Genomic DNA, 18,734 nt, shown 5'->3' on the forward strand with positions numbered 1-18,734 from the left:
TAGTTACCTAAGACAGCGTCGGCATAGATTGTTTCACATTCCTATACACAGGACCAACCTGCCGATGGTTATGCCTGTAGGAAGAGCTACCATGTTGAACAATATCACATTAAATATTGATCTGTTCCATGTGTCAGAAGGAGTTTTCCGAAGCGAGATTCTTCTACACATTTAACAAGAGTCTTCTTGGTTACTTTTTAACTTGTTTTTTTTTTTTAATGTATACGCCTTAAATGTTAGTTTGTAATATATATATTTATTATTGAATAAATAGAATTGAATTGAATATCGTAGTCGTATAGGACGGGGATTCCCAATCTTTTTCAGCCCGCGGCGTACTTACAAGTTTAGAATTTTGTCACGGCGCTCTACTTTAGTAAGCTGTTTGGAATAGATAATGTGACTATATACATATGTATATATATATACACACACATATATATATATATATATATATATATATATATATATATATATATATATATATATATATATATATATATATATATATAAATATATATATATATATATATATATATATATATATATATATATATATATATTCTTCGCCATTCCGCATTTATGCAATTTCTCATATATAACCGCTGATTATTTCGACTCTTGACCTGGCCACGCTCAATGAAATACTTAATAATGACAAGTTTTCCTACGTCTTCCTCTCCTTCTATTTACAATTACCACCGTTTTACTGTTCTGTCCTCACTCGCTCCCGTCCCAATTATCTCAACATACCTTTCAACTTTATCAGTAATGCTTATCTCAGACTTATATTATTTTCTTAGTTTACTATTCAAACATCTATCCCGCACATTCGTACGAGAGATTGCATTTCGATCGCATTAAGTATACTTTTATCCTTCTTTTACCAACTCCATACTTCACTTCCATACTTGAGGCTTGATACTAGTAATCGCCCAGAATTCCATATTCCTACCTTAAATAGATATCTATCAATCAGAACCTAAAATCTGGCGGTGTCAAAAGTCTGCGTAATCAGAGGGCATGTGTGTCTAGATGTATGGATGTGAAGGAGTCGAGGAGTGTATGTCAGGACAGAAGAGTGTGGCGTTTCATCCTCTCTACCTACCCCTGCGGGGAAACGGCGTGATAGTAGTAGTAGTAGTAGTAAATAGATATCTATATTGAAATCCGTAGTGTAATGGTCAGGACGGTCGGCTACCATTCTGGAGGTCCCGGGTTCGATTCCCAGGGGGGGTAAAATAAATATAAGTGATTTTTTCACTCTAATATTTACTCAATATTACCCTGGACTGGTACCTAAAGCGGAGGGCTGATCACCTTTCCTTCGTGTGTTAACGATCAAGATAACACTGTATTTATATAATGCAGTGCCCTATGCACCATTGGGGAGCGGATAAGGGTTCGAATTGAAAATATTGAGATGTCAATAAAAATCTTAATATTTAGATGATATTTGAAACATTGAAAGCGAAAATAATAAAAATATGAAATTACTAGTATTATTCTCTTATTTTATTATAATAAAAACACCACATTTGTGTTTGTAACGGGAGTATATTGCATTACGCATCAAAAGATACACTGGAATATCGCATTACCGTTCATTCACGCTGTGTTTCCATATCACAATAACATTACAATATTTGGTTGATGTGAATATGTAAATTGTAAATAGATTCCCCGAATGGGAATTCCTGGGGGATATCTGGAATATTACAGTGTGCTGCGAGGGGAACAGTTTAAAGGAGAATGCTCGCCCGGGACGACTCGTAAAGGGCAATCGGGACACCAAATGCGGGAACTATGCTCCGAGTATCTCGGCAACAATGATATCAAATTATTTTAACGCCGAAAATGTCTAACGCAAATTATTACCGGTATTATTTCAGACGGCTGAACGATGTAGACTAAGAACGTAAGGGTTTGCAAGTTTCATTAATTGATTCGACAGTTACCATATTTTGTGGTAATATCTAATACTCGAGTGGTAAAAAACAATTAGACTGAATGCAGTCGAAATGTAATTTCAGAAGAATTCTCAGAAGAATGTTTGACAAAACGATGTACGTTAGATGTTCGAATAGTGAAATAAGGAAGGAATGCAAATCTGAGACAAGCATTATCGATGAAATTAAGAAAGGTGTATTGAGATGGTTTGGACATGTAGAACGAATGAGTGAGAAAAGAACGGTAAAACAAATTTATGAGGCGAATGTAATTGGAAAAAAGAGCAGAGGAAGACCGAGAAAAACTTGGAACGATCAAGTATGCCAAATACTTGAATGTGGTCTGGTTAGGAGTCAAAACAATCGGCGGGTATGTATGAGAAGATGCATGAACGTGGAAGAGGCGAAGAATGTTTGGAAGGACAGAGTGGTGTCGCGTGTGGCGTTCTATTCTTTCTACCTACCTTTATGGAGAAGCGGCGTGATGGTAAGTTAGTTAGTTAGTGGAAAAACTGTTTTTTTATGTATTTTTTCCTGCTTTGCGTTAAGTCGAAGTTTACTTTCTTTTGGGTATAGCGTCAGATTGCCTAGTCAAATTTGGCACATCTTGCTCGGGTCCGCAAGGATAACAAAGGCATCGAACGCACTGTCAACACATAAAAAAAAAATATTAACGTAGTAAGTTAATATTCTACGTTATTATTAATAACGCAGGATTTTACAAGCAAGACTAAGGATTTTTTCATTTAAACTGAGGTTAAAGTTACTAATAAAAATATTTATAAATAGCTTCAGAGCTTCTCTTTTTTTGGAGCAATAAAAACACGACACCGATTAGGACAGCTCCAGTCATATCGTAGTCATACAAGAGAAAGTGACCAAGTGCATTTTTTACAAAAACGTGATTATTGACTATTTGATATCTTACTGGCTTAATATTGCCCTGAAACATATCCCAAAGCGATTTAAAACTTAGAGTTTAATATTTTGACTTGTTAAAAATGTCTAACTGCATTGATATTTATTTTTTTGCTAAGAAAAAGTGACTTAAATGGCCCTCCTGAACATTTTACGTTTTGTTTGTTGGTCACTTTCTCCTGTACGACTACGATATATATTGTTTCGGTTTATATTGAATAAGATCACCAAAAAATTATTCATGTAGCATCTCGTAAAAATGATTTTTTAAGTTTTACTTTACGTCACAGTTTAGAGAGAAAGGTGTGCATGATTATCTGACTCACCTATATCGTATATATCACTTTTTTTAATCTTAACTTAAATTTCGCGTCTTGAGTTCCATAATGAATAAATATTTGTGGCTGTATCTTTGGTCATTGCATTTCGTAACATGTACGTTTATTCAAATGAAGTAATATCTCCAAGTCATTAACTGTAACAGCAGGGGGTTGATTTGAGGGTTTTATCTTACCCCTCGGCGAGAAAGTTGTATTGCAAATAATCACCCTCATACACATCGAGAAAATATTTGGTTGTTCTTACGAATTTGTGAAATTGAAAATATAATAATAATAAAACCCTTATCCGCACCTCAATGGTGCATAGGGCACTGTGTCATATTAACGCAGTGTTATCTTGATCGTTTACACATGAAGGAAAGGTGATCAGCCCTCCGCTTCAGGTACCAGTCCAGGGTAATATTGAATAAATATTAGAGTGAAAAAATCACTTATATTTATTTTACCCCCCTTGGGAATTGAACCCGGGACCTCCAGAACGGTAGCCGAATGTGCTGACCATTACACTACGGAGGCGGACAAAAAAAATAAAATATATATATATATATATAAATAAATATATATATATATATATATATATATATATATATATATATATATATATATATATATATTTATATATATATATATATAATAATATATATATATATATATATATATATATATATATATATATATATATATATATATATATATATAATATATATATATATATACACCGCAGGACAAAAAAAATTACGAGTTTACCTGCTACCGCACGCCTTGACTTTACTTAACTCTTTTTCTAAGAAATCCTTTTTCGATACCTCTTTCTTTTGTTCGATAAATTAAGGACACTATGTGTCACCTTTCTACAATATTAATATTTAAAAATGTCTCAAACAGTCTTGTTTTACCCGCGTTTGAGTGAACATAACACAACAATCATGAAAAGTGCAAAGAAAATGTCGATTGCGATAAAATCCAAAATAATCACATTGTCGCAACAAAACATATCTAATTGTGAAATATCTCGTCAAGTTGGGTATTCAGAAGGTGCAGTGAGGTTTTTTATTAAAAAAATTCCAAGAAACTGGATCCATAGAACGGAAAAAAGGAAGCGGACGGGGGCGCGTGACATCTGCCCGAGATGATCGCTTAAAAAAAAAATTGTTATGCGCGATCGATTTTTAACGGCATTTGAAATACACGCAGAGGTGCATTCTACCAGCACATCAACATTTTCAGTAAAAACAGTGTCCAAGCGGCTGTTGGAGCATGGTTTCCAAGCACGAAGACCCGCAAAGAAACCATTACTGACGAACAAAATGCTGAAGGCTAGACTGGATTGGGCGAAGGAGCACCAGAATTGGACCTTGGAGGATTGGCAAAATGTTATTTTCTCCGATGAATCAAAATTCAACCTTTTTGGTCCAGACGGCATAAAGATAGTTCGACGAAAACCTGGGGAAAGATATCATCCGTCGTGCGTCACTCGAACCGTTAAACATTCACCCTACGTCATGATTTGGGGGTGCATGACAGCGTACGGTTTGGGACCTCTAAATTTTGTACAAGGTACGATGAATGCCATCCAGTACGAAAAAGTGTTGAAAAACCATCTTATTCCAACAATCGAGGACATTACGCAGTATACCGCGGACCCGATTTTTCAGGACGATTCTGCGCCGTGCCATAGAGCCCGCACTGTGAGTACAAATATTTATTTTTTTAATGCATTTTGTGACCACTTGATAAATAATTTATTGTTTTTTTTTACAGATCAATGAATTCAAGGATAAAATTGGCTTAAAATCGATGACGTGGCCCGGGAATAGTCCTGATTTGAACCCGATAGAAAATTTATGGGCTATTATGAAGAAAAAAGTCGGAAAAAAAATAAAAAAACATTGAGGAATTAAAAAAAAACTTGATTCAAGTTTGGGAAGAAGAAATAACTTCAGAAATTTTAAATTCGCTTTACGCTTCGTTAAATAATAGAATTTTACATGTTAAAAAAAATAAAGGTGAATTCACTAAGTATTAAATATTTTTAAATGTTATAAATATGTTTTAATGTAAAATACCTTAATTTAAAATAAAGCGATTAGAACCTACTTCTTAAATATGAATTGAAAAAAAACATGTCTCTTATTATTTCATCACAAACACTCGACCATAAATGAACCGTTATGGGTCTCTAAGGTTCGGGTAATCTGATACCTGGTATATAATGGCAATTTCCAAGTACAATTCATGAGTAGGATCTTTTATTTTAACCTTGAAGTAACGAGTAGTCATCACATATGTCAAACAATACAAAAAAAACTAATTAAATATCAAGAATAATTCATTATGTGTCAATTTTAGTTTTTTTGAGGACTCGTAAATTTTTTTGTCCAGGGGTGTATATATATATATAATAATATATATTATATTAAAATTCTCGACCTTAAAACGTGTAAATACTCGTATATGTGCAAAGTCATCATTTATGGTATCATAATTACGGTGAAAAGATATATCTTTGCAAATAATTTTCGCCTTATCCACATTCATGCATCACGTCATACATACCCCCTGATCTGACCGCTGTCAAGTATTTAACATACCTGAAATGCTAAACTGATGAAAGAGATTCATATTATTTTCACATCTTAACATAGATGAAGAAGAATATGGAAGTTACGGGCATTTACGGGGCTTACCACCGTAAATGCCCAGACTACCATATTTTTCTTCATCTATATTAAAATGTCAAAAAATAATATGAAACATAAATCGATAGGTTGTGTAAAGTCTTATTTTTGGCAAAATTAACTTATAAATATATTTTTTAAAAAAAGCTCCTTTAATTGAAGATAATCCAGATTTGTGAACAAGTATTTGGATACACTCAAAATGTTGTAAATAAAATTCAAATCTTTTATGAAAAAAATATTGTCTCGAAACCAAAAAGCTCGAGAACCATAGCGAAAATAAGGTTCCACGATATTTTATACGGTCTGTTGCAAATATCATCCTGCATAAAAAGGGATCGAACAGCCAGTAGCAGAGCCTCCGGTTTCCCTGACGTCATTAGATCATTTTGAGCTTATCCGACTGCAGGCGAGTGGGGTCGGCTGCGTTTGCAGACATGTCTAATGACATGTCGCCACCAGATGTATTGTCACAAACAATTGCGGAAACACCACTAATCTCATCTGCCATGTACCAACAAACGAGGGATACGTGGAATGGTTTGTAGATAATCTTGTACTGGGTTTGGATTTGGCCGGATTCGTGCAAAATTATTGTAACTAAGGTAATAATACATCGGTTAAGGTGAAGTTTGTTAAAGAAATGTAATTTGAAGCTGGCGATATTAGATTGCAGAAGAACGAAGACAGAAAATAATCGACAATATTTTTGTATTAAAGTGACACATTATCACTAATACAGCAAGGCAAACATGACAAGAAATTGGACGTTACATGTTTTTTTTGTACATGAAGTGTGGATGAATTTCAGATTTAATGACATTTTTGTTCAACATAAATAACCTAAAAGTAATATTAATCATACTCACCCTTATCATAGGGCATTGTATCAAATTGATGGTTTGTTTTATGAAGGCAAATAATGTTTACCAACTTCTCAACGCTGTGAAACTAGAGTAAATCACAAAGGACGTTTCTCAACGAGTTAATTTCAAATGGCTCGTTCTGCACTTTTTACAAAATACAAAAAATCTTTCAGGCATCCCTAATACTACTACTGACCCTAATACGTATCTAATGGTGCACAGGGTACTGCATCAAATCGATGCAATGTTGGAGCTCTTCATCACGCTCTCCCATAAGCAAAAGTGCACGCTGCCAGCTCATTTCTTAACGATGATATACATGTGTAATCTCATAATACTAAAAATTTTGTTGATTTCAATTATGTTTTCCTTTCACGAAAAAAGGAAGTGTCATTTATAAAATTCTTCTATAAAGTTTACCAAAAAAAACAAGGGTTGAATCGAATTGTTTAGGATGTGGTTCTAAGTAAATATTACACAAAATGATATTGATAGATCGTAAGCTCTGTATTGCCAATTTGGTGAATTCATTTTCGAAAAAAAATACTGATTTAGTTTTTATTTATTATTCTTGCAATAAGGTGTACGCGAGTTTAAGGTCTGTTTTGAAACGGTACGCATGAAAAATTAATCGGGAACCACCGTTTTAGATATTTCATGAATAATAATATGAATAAAATATATTAGGGTTACCCGCTGAACTATGTATTACACACAAGCTTTCATAACGATGATGTTTGTATTTCCTTTGCTAGCTTTTACTCTGTCCATTATCTACCTTACATATTTTATTGGTGGGTAGTCAATAGACTTTGTGGGAAAGCATTGTGGCTTTTCTTTACCCGGTAAAAGCAAAGAAACTGTTAAAACTACCGTCTGTACTAAATGATGCGCGCGCTGGATTCTACATTAAACCCGCGTAAAAATGTACCAATAACCGTAGTTTTTTTTTGCTAATGTATATAATACTTTGAGATTAATGGAAAACAATGAAATACTATTTAATGTGCTATAATATAATGAGAAACATGTCAACTCTGGACTTTCAAAATCATTTCCCTTTGTATTGGAATAAATTGGACTTTCAATTTTGGTGATACCAGTATTTCCCACGGACTATATTTCCCAAATTAGCCGGTCAAATGATAAGCTGAAATAATAAAATGAAAATGATATTTTCTGGCGTTTCTCATGTATGTGATTATAATCCAGGATTTGGACCTCGCATGCAAATGAAAGAGTTTCTGCTCGATAAAAAAAGCTTCTTCATCTCACCAATAGATGTCTCTATTCTTCTTCTTCCAAAGTAGGACATAACGTGCTGAACCCTCTTCTAGTGGAACGGAAGGTCTGCTGATGACAGTCAACAGTCCGTTTTCTCCTGAGGAGTTTTACGTGGTTTCCTCCCAGCAATGAGCAAATGCTGAGAAGTTCCTGTTTGGCCCACACTAGATTATCCCTCCTGTTCCCAACACAGATTCAAATAAAAACATATTTCATTAGCTAGAAGAAACAAAAATCCACTAAATGATCTATAAACCTTGTACATAATAAGCAAGGTAAATAATAAATGCAATTCCAATATATATATAATAAAATCTTCTTCATCTTTGTTGATATGTCAAAAAAATGTACATATATAATTGCCAACTACATATCAACTTAAGTAAGTACTTTTTGGTACTTGTTCCGCTGACGTGGTGGATTCTCGGCTTTAAGCTTTGAAAATAAGCTAGTAAGCTTGCCCACATCGGTCAGTCCGCAACCCTTCCCTTGCTCGAGTGCAAACATGAAATTCACATCAAAGTGAATACAAAACTCCCCCACAGCCTCCACAGGACAGAGGGAGACAGCGGACGACACCGCATCATGCACCCCAGTTTACTCTGCTCTGGATACACATCTGGGCTATTTGAACTGCGGTTCAATTCACTATAAAATTGGATGGAAAATGGAGAAAACTGAACCTGATTTGAGACCGCTTCAATATGTAGAATAAAATAACAATATTTTATTTTTCCCACATGAATTTTATTTTAATTAAATTAATTTGAATGTTCTATACACAACAAGGCAGAAGTTGAAAACCATCATTTTATATACTTTTTCTGACAAATAATAATTTACATAACTTATATGTGTTATAATAATAACTACATGTAAGTTATGGTAAAGGTTTTAGCCATGATTTGATATAATTATGTGTTAGAAACGGATTTTGTATGTGAATTATAATAATATATGTATTAATCTCTTCGTTTTTATCTGACGACTTTGAATTATTATACATACAATATTAATATTATTTTCACCGCCAAATATGTACTTTTTAAAAGTTTATTTAATATTATTATTGACTAATTCAAATGAACTTATCTATACAGTTTGATATCTAAAATCAAACTGAGCAATAGTCGATATTTCGACGGTACGCAGTTTTCGCGCAGTAATAAAGGGTCGATATATCGACGGTCCGTAGTAAAACGGTTAAGCAGGTTCACATTTTTAGTAATAAATAAATATTAAATTACTTTTATTTTTTTTCCTCTAAAATTTCTTTTATTTGTCAGGTGTACTTGGAACAGAAAAAGTTTGCGGAACACTGTTATAGAATTGTTGGGTAATATATCCAAGGTTTTTGTTGTCTACATTTATTTATGTATATCTTAATACGTGACGCGTTTCGTCTAAGGACATTATCAAACAATCAAACACTGACGAAACGCGTCACGTATTAAGTTATACATAAATAAATGTAGAATTCAATAAAAAAACCTTGTTTTATTTTGGATATATTTCCCAACAATTCAATATGGAATTCCACCAACTGTCTGCAGTTACAATAAAACTGTTATAGAATATCGAATATAATATGTACATTTTTCCACCTCAATGTCGATTTAAATTTTAGTCAAAATATATTCCGAATTCAGTCCTTTGAGTGAATTTGTCGTCTATTTTGGGTGCATTCACCAAGCGATAAGGGTTGGACGAAACTAAAATTAGTTACCCCTGGATTGGTCCGCCATTCGGCTTCCGCTTAACCCTTATATACCGCCTTTATAGAAGTATAGCCTGCGAGGAATTCAATATCTCCAGCCAAAGCTATTCCAGTACGTGGTGTCTTAATCTTTTGTGTGGTACGAGTACTAGTATACCATATTATTCAACTGCGTGATGTTATGTCGATAATATAAGTCATCACACGTTATTTGTAATTAAAGATAAAGAAAGAAAAATAATTTCATTTATTGATTCGGCATTCACATTGCGGTAATATTTTCAATTTAAGTTTTATTTGATAAATACCACTATTTCTTAAAATCTGTCCGCCTCCATAGTGTAATGGTCAGCAAGCTCGCCTACCGTACTGGAGGTCCCGGGTTCGATTCCCAGGGGGGTCAAATACATACAAGTGATTTTTTTCACGGTAATATTTTTTCAATATTACCCTGGACTGGTACCTGAAGCGGAGGGCTGATCACCTTTCCTTCATGTTAACGATCAAGATAACACTGTATTTATATGATACAGTGCCCTATGCACCATTGAGGTGCGGATAAGGGTTTGAAGAATTTCTTAAAATCTATTATAATACGTGTCTCAACGTATTCCGCATCCGTGTTTGAAAATGATGCGGAATGCATCGAAACACGAGTCACAATAGATTTTATGAAATAGTGGTATGTAAAGTAAAATTAAAATAAATAAAAATATTTACAAAAACATGGAAGTTTATAATTATTATTATTATTTTAAGGATAAGAGTAGACTGAATGGAGTAGAAATACGTTTTCTCAGACGAATGTAAGGCAAAGACTAACTACGATAAATGTTCTAATATAAGTGATGCAAGAAAATAATCCAAGGCAATGAGATAAGTATTATCGATAAAACTAAAATATGTCTGAGATGGCTTGGGCGTGTGGAATAAATTAATAAAGAAGGAAAATTAAAACAAATTTATAAGGCGAATATAATTGGAAATAGGAGCAGAAGATGATCGAGGAAAACTAAGCAAGATCAAATATATCAAATACTTGGGCGTGGTCAGGTCAAGATCAGGAGTCGGAATAATCGAAACAGACGGACTATGTATGAGAACCAAAGACAGATTGGTGTGGCGTTCTATTCTCTCTACCCACCCCTGCGCATAAGCAGCATGATGCTTAGTTAGTTTGTTTTTTTTTTATATTATCCGCCTTGTCCACCATGCTGGAGGTCCCGGGTTCGATTCAATAGAGTCAAAATAAATATTAGTGATTTTTCAGTCTAATATTTATTTAATATGACCCTGGACTGGTACCTGAAGCGGAAAGCGGAAAAATCACCTTTCCTTCGTGTATTTAACGATCAAGATATCATTGCTTCTATACGATGCAGTGCCCTATGCACCATTGGGGTGCGGATAAGGGTTAGAAGAAGAAGAATTTTATATCAAAATAGAACTTCTGAATCCACCGATTATCTTTTGAGATGTTCGATAACCTCAATTATTCATTTTCTGAGATTCACCCCAATGTGAATCTCATTCTTCCCAAGTATTACTTTTTCGCTTTGTGCTTTAGGGTTGGCATCACCGATTCAAAACAATTTGGACCATTATTCTGACGTCACCGGCTTTTCCAACTTTAAGGATTAAATGCGCGCATTTGTGTGCCCACGCTTTACGGCCGGAGACCGGAATACAGACTCCACGTTCTATAAATAAATATATCCGTGAATGAAAAATGGCTTCCACCTTGTTGGGCAAAAGTTAAGGGATTTTCGTGAAATAAATCAAATTAAAAGTTCCTTCCAATGTACTCATAATTCTTAAATGAGGATGACCGGTGAATTTAATAAATCTGGGATACGATGAAGAAGAACACGGAGTCTGGTTATTTATAGTGCTTACACATATCATAGGCTAGTTTAAGTGATCACTTTATACTGGAGATACGTTCGCCGTTCAACCCATCTTTGATAATCACACTAATCAAATTTGTGGAACACATTTACATATTTATATATGAGTTATATATGATTCATCTATTCTGTCTGATGATGTCGGTAACAATGTCACCACCAGTCTGATGATGTCGGTAACGACGAAACCCGGTCGCTGGTCAAATAAAAATAAAGTGGAAAAGCTAAAAATATTGGTTTTAATCTAATAATATATTAATGATTCATCGATGTTTTTATGTCAAGTTGTAATAATAACTTCTTAGTGAAGAAACCCAGATTTGTATACAAGGATTTGGACACACCTTTTATCTTTTTTTAATGATTAGTTATATCAAAAATAACTAGTAATACCCAAATCACTTGACAAATTATGAGCGTCATTAAAAATTAAGATCATATTTTCAGGCATCTCCCAGTATGTTAAATAATTCGGTAAGGATCTGGCATATATTTAAAAGAGTCTCTGCTTACTCCAATCAACATTGTTGATGAGAATATCTAAAGTTCTCGAAACTATTCGTGTTTACAATAATAAATTCGAATATGATTTGATACAAGTGTTTTATTTTTTTATTTAAAGCATTAAACAAATCAATATACAAAACTTATTAAAATTTACAACATTTTGAGTGTGTCCAAATACTTGTTCACAAAATCTGGATTATCTCCAATTACAGGAGTTATTTTCATATTATTTTTTGACATCTCATCAAAGATGAAGAAGAATATGGAAGTCTGGGCATTTACGGGGCTTACGACCGTCATAGGCTGGTTTGAGTGATCACTTTACACACGTGTAACATTCACCAATTTTACCCATTATTGACAACCACACTACTCAAATTCTTGGAAGTTCTATATATATGAACCAATTTAGAAACCTTGTTCATGAATCACTAAAACTTCACTAGAGACATCTATTGGTGAGATGTAAATATATGTATTCTTTACATCTCACCAATAGATGTCTCTAGTGAAGTTTTAGTGATTCATGAACAAGGTTTCTATTGTAAATTGGTTCATATATATAGAACTTCCAAGAATTTGAGTAGTGTGGTTGTCAATAATGGGTAGAAATGGTGAATGTTACACGTGTGTAAAGTGATCACTCAAACCAGCCTATGACGGTCGTAAGCCCCGTAAATGCCCAGACTTCCATATTCTTCTTCATCTTTGATGAGATGTCAAAAAATAATTATTAAAATTTATCATATTTCTTAATTCACTGATTTAATAAATCAGAGAAAAAAATAACGCAAAAATATATATTTTTTAATTAGAAAAATAGCGTACAGTATTGTACATAAGAATGCCTTTTTTTTAAAAAAGGGAGCATGTGGTAAATATCCCGTATGATCACCGCTTAACGCCAGGAAAAAGAAGAAGAATAATAATAAAATAGGTTAAAATAAATTCTCGTCATGCCCCTGATGTATAATGATTCAGCAGGAGTACGAAAAGTAACGGCAAACAGTGAAATCATGATATCGAAATCGATTTACCTTTTTCTAATATAAATCTGATTCGTTTACAATAATATATACATACACCCCCGGCAACATAAATAGCTGAACGACTAATTAATACGAAAATTCCCGATTCGTGCTTAAAATAATAAAACCTAAGTTTGAGTCATGGTTTTATCACTTCTAAGAACAATAAATAACTTTACAACATTTTGAGTGCGTCGAAATACTTGTTCATACTAATAAAAAGAGTTTCTGCTCAATAAAAAGCTTCTTTTCATCTCACCAATAGATGTCTCTAGTCAAATTCTAGTGATCCAAGAATAATGATTTAAAATTTAAATTGGTTCAAATATATAGAACTTCCAAGACTTTGAGAAGCGTGGTTGACAATATTGGGTAGAATCGGTGAATGTTACACGTGTGTAAAGTGATCACTTAAACCAGCCTATGACGGTCGTCCCAGACTTTCATATTCTTCTTTATCTTTGATGAGATGTCAAAAAATAATAAAATAAATAAATACTTATGAACCTGAAAAGTCCAAAATTAAATCAGATAAATACCTATTTTGGTAGTGATGAGTCGTTTTATTGGAATGTCCGTATTTTATTCAAGCAAAATGTCTACGAGACTTCAACATTCGTTAGAATTTTTTTTAGTTATCGTTGCGGAATCCAAAAAAACTTTTCTAATTATGATAAAGCAAGGCAAATACATTGCAATGAATCAACTTTGATGAGATTTCTGAAAAAGAATTAAAGAAAGTGGAGCACCAAATAAAAAAGTAGGCACAGGATTGAAAAGATGAAGAAGAATATGGAAGTCTGGGCATTTATTGGCATTCACCAATAGATGTCTCTAGTGAAGTTCTAGTGATTCAAGAACAAGGTTTCTAAATTGGTTCATATATATAGAACTTCCAAGAATTTGAGTAGTGTGGTTATCAATAATGGGTAGAATTGGTGAATGTTACACGTGTGTAAAGTGATCACTTAAACCAGCCTTTGACGGTCGTCAGCCCCGTAAATGCTCAGACTTCCATGTTCTTCTTCATCTTTGATGAGATGTTAAAAAATAATATGAAAATAACTCAGTAATTGGAGATAATCCAGATTTTGTGAACAAGTCACTAAGAATAGAAAAACCCTCATTGCTTCTTAAATATCAACGTACGATTTATTGATGTAAAGTATAATACATATAGCTTTATGTATAAAGCATTAAACTGTAAAATCTGTTAGAATGAACATAAAAAATGTTATTTTTTGACATATCATCAAAGATGAAAAAGAATTTGGATGTCTGGGCATTTACGGGGCTGACGACCGTCATAGGCTGGTTTAAGTGATCACTTTACACACGTGTTTACACATTCACCAATTCTACCCATTATTGACAACCATACTACTCAAATTTTTGGAAGTTCTATTATTATGAACCAATTTAGAAACCTTGTTCTTGAATCACTAGAACCTCACTGGAGACATCTATTGGTGAGATGTAAAGAAGCTTTTTACCAAACAGAAACTCTTATATTAGTATGTGAGGTCCGAATCCTGGATTATAATCACACACATGAGAGACGCCAGAAAATACCATTTTCATTTTATTATTATTATTATTATTATTATTATTATTTTTATTTTTTTTATTTATTTTTTTATTATTTTTTTTTAAATGAAAAATAAATATCTTTGTTCTATTCTTTACGAGTTCGGCTATTTATGTTACCGGGGGTGTACATACGTCTGGATATTTTGGTGAGTTCACAAAAGAAAATATTCCGGATTCGCAAACTTTGGCAGATCGCAATCTAAGATATAAGGGGGTGTCCTAAATTAACTCTAACTTTATTCCGTACAGACTGGGATTGGAATCACGATCGAAAGATAACGCATTAACTACGCAGTGTAGATAACTTTGACTTGACTTTATTCGATGAAAGAATCAAGCATTCATTTTTTTTATTGTTACTTTTTCTTCCTTAAAAAAAAACAAATCGACATCATCTTTTCTACGTAATTAACGTATTCACATCCAGATTTTAAAAATTAACGCTTGTACATTTATAATATTTACCACTAATTGAGTTTTATTTACAACATTTTGAGTGTGTCTAAATACTTGTTCACAAAATCTGAATTATCTCCAATTACAGTAGTTATTTTTATATAATTTTTTGACATCTCATCAGAGATGAAGAAGAATATGGAAGTCTGGGCATTTACAGGGCTGACGACCGTCATAGGCTGGTTTAAATGATCACTTTACACACCTATACCTATACCTATAAATATAATATGAAAATAACTCCTGTGACTGGAGATAACCCAGATTTCCAAATTCTTCCTCATCTTTGATGAGATGAGAAAACTAATATGAGTTTTATTTCATTACATACGACTAGTTTCGAAGCGGAGGGCTGCTCACCTTTCTTTCATGTGTTAACGATCAAAATAACACTGCATTTATATGATAAAGTGCCCTATAAACCATTGAAATTCGATTTAAGTTTGAATGAAGATGTTTCGAAAAATACAGATGTTTTCATCTACAGATGATTATAAGGACTAACGAGCAATAAATTATTTAGGTGAATGTAGAGTTAGGTGAGGTAATAAATAGAGGGGGGGTTAAGAATCGCATGTTGTTTCATGTTTGAGTTCGCGGCACCATCTATGGTTGATTTGAGAAAGCTTTTAAAAGGGTTCTGCTTAATAAAACCCTGGTAGGAGTCTATTTAAGCATTATGTGGATCGGTTAAGTGTTCGATGGGAGAAATCAGGAAATTTGAATGGAAACCTCACACCCATAATCTTTTTGTTCTTCCCCTCTTAAAATAGTTTGTGTTTAACAGACATATTGGTAATCGCTTAGTGTGGGTGTTCATTCCCATTAATTTCATTCACGATCAACTTCATCCAAAAGGAACCATTTTGTATTCAGAGGTATTAACTGCAGTGAGATTTTCTTTCATACGTAATTAATTTCCCGCAATCAAAAATTCCATAAAAAATTGATGAAAAGCTTTATTAATAGCAAAATATGGTTTTGTATAAATTTATCTTTTATTGATTCGGCGGCATTGGGTTTGTGAAATAACACGATGATTTGAATATAAAAATTAAACACTTGTATAAGACCACTTTTTTTAGTTTATTTATGTAACACGACTAGTCGTTACGTGTATATGTTCTCATCAGCGGGTCATATTACAAAGCTGTTTTGTGTTTTCACCTATCGATAAAAACATCAATAGTATTCGTAACTTGTCATGTTTACAATAATAAACTCAAAAAAGGAAAAAATGTATCATTCTTGCTCAAAAAATTAGAACGTTTGTTTACGTAGGTAGGTGGTAGGTGAAATTCACGATCTGGTGAATTTTAATATGAAGTAATTTTTTGGAACAAAATACTTAATATGTTAAAAACTTCAAAATCTTTTAAAAATCTTTCACCCAATTTTCATCCTTATCGTTTTATCCAATGTTTCAGAGATTTTTCTCTAATTAGTTATAGTACACATATATTTTGAAAGGGTTGATACGATCACAGAAAGTGGAGTTTAAATTCCATCAAAAAAACTTGAATTTTTATTATTGAAATAATAATTTCTAAAAGGGGTGAGAGTGTTCGTATAATTTATATTCAAGCCAGGCGGCCTCGCTAGACTCACTAGCGAATATGTTCTCCTTCCTTTAAATGATCACCTCTCTAGTTAACACCGCGAAACGTGACGTCATTTCCTCCCAATGGCGTCACGTCAATCGTGGTGAGACGACGCATCAAAAAACCTCATTACTGAAACTCCGTGTTATATCAAAGGGGGTTTCTTCAGATAAGACGAGGTTTATCGTAATCCTTGACTGCCAATTGTAACACGTCTGCTATCTACCGACAAAAACGTAAAGCAATATTCTTATAAATTAAAGCTAGGTAAATTTTAACACTTCTACCAGAATTTTACACAAGGTTCAAAAGATTTTTATTTTATGGCGCTATTGTTGATATTGCTAGTAGTTGGAGAATACAATATGACTTCAAGTCTGACCACATAGTCATTGAGTAGATTAATTATCTGAAATATATGGGAGTATGGGTATTCACAAAGCTTACAACTCGTCATTGTTTTTGATTAAATGATAACTTTGTTCACTGTGGAGCATTTACTATTCTACCTATGGTTGATAACCACATTACTCAAATGGCATTTTTTTATAAGTCCTCACTTGTTTACGAGTGATTTTGGCTCTTACAAACAAATTTCATTATAAAAATAAATAAAAGCACAACGGAGTCCTGGTTCCAACTCTAATGTATGGAAGTGAAACATGGAGTTGGCAAAAGAAGGATGAAAGTAGACTGAATGCAGTCGAAATGCGATCTCTCAGAAGAATGTGCGATAATAACGATGTATGATAGATGTGCGAATAGTGAAATAAGGAAGGAATGCAAAGCTGAGATAAGCATTATCGATAAAATTAAGAAAGGTGTGTTGAGATGGTTTGGACATGTGGAACGAATGAGTGACGAAAGAACGGTAAAACAAATTTATGAGGCGAATGTTAGTGGGAAAAGAAGCAGAGGAAGACCGAGAAAAACATGGCACGATCAGGTACGCCAAATACTTGAAAGTGGTCAGGTTAGGAGTCGTAACAATCGGCGGGTATGTATGAGGAGATGCATGAACGTGGAAGAGGCGAAGAATGTTTGCAAGGACAGAGTGGTGTGGCGCTCTATTCTCTCTGCCTACCCCAGCGGGAAGCGGCGTGATGGTTAGTTAGTTAGTTAGTAAAAAGATGCAAGAGGAGATTTAGAAAATAAAAAATCAAATACAAACATTAACTAAAATTTAAGAAAATGTGTTGCAAATTTTTCGATCTGCATTAATCAAAGTCCGCCTCCGTGGTGTAACGGTTAGCGCGTTTAACTACAGTTACGGAGGTCCTTCACTCGATTTCCAGATGGTGAAAATAAACATCAGTGATTTCACATTGTAATATTTATTTAATATCATTCTGAACTGGTCCCTGATGCGCAGAAGTGATCACCTTGCCGTCGTGTAAGTAACTATCGAGATAAAACTGCGTCAATAACGATGCAGTGCCCTATGCACCACCATTGGGTGCGGATAAGGGTTAGAATAAATACATTTATTAAATCATATTAAAATGTGGCCAATAAAAAATATTGTTACCTTAATTGTAACTATTAAATGTGGATCATATCAAATACATGTATTTAATGCATTTAGATATTAAAAATTCTTATTTAAGTTTTAAATTAAAGTATCTCGTAGGTGTATGTCCACCTCCGTAGTGTAATGGTCAGCACGCTCGGCTACCGTTCTAGAGGTCCCGGGTTCGATTCCCAAGGGGGGTAAAATAAATATGAGTGATTTTTTACTGTAATATTTATTCAATATTACCCTGGACTGGTACCTGAAGCGGAGGGCTGATCACCTTTCCGTCATGTGTAAAACGATCAAGATAACACTGCGTTTATATGACGCAGTGCCCTATGCACCATTGGGGTGCGGATAAGGGTTTAATTATTATTAT

Source organism: Brachycentrus maculatus, unplaced genomic scaffold, assembly GCF_059751285.1.
Source record: "Brachycentrus maculatus isolate JH-2025_06_01 unplaced genomic scaffold, ASM5975128v1 h1tg000548l, whole genome shotgun sequence".
Lineage (NCBI taxonomy): Eukaryota > Metazoa > Arthropoda > Insecta > Trichoptera > Brachycentridae > Brachycentrus > Brachycentrus maculatus.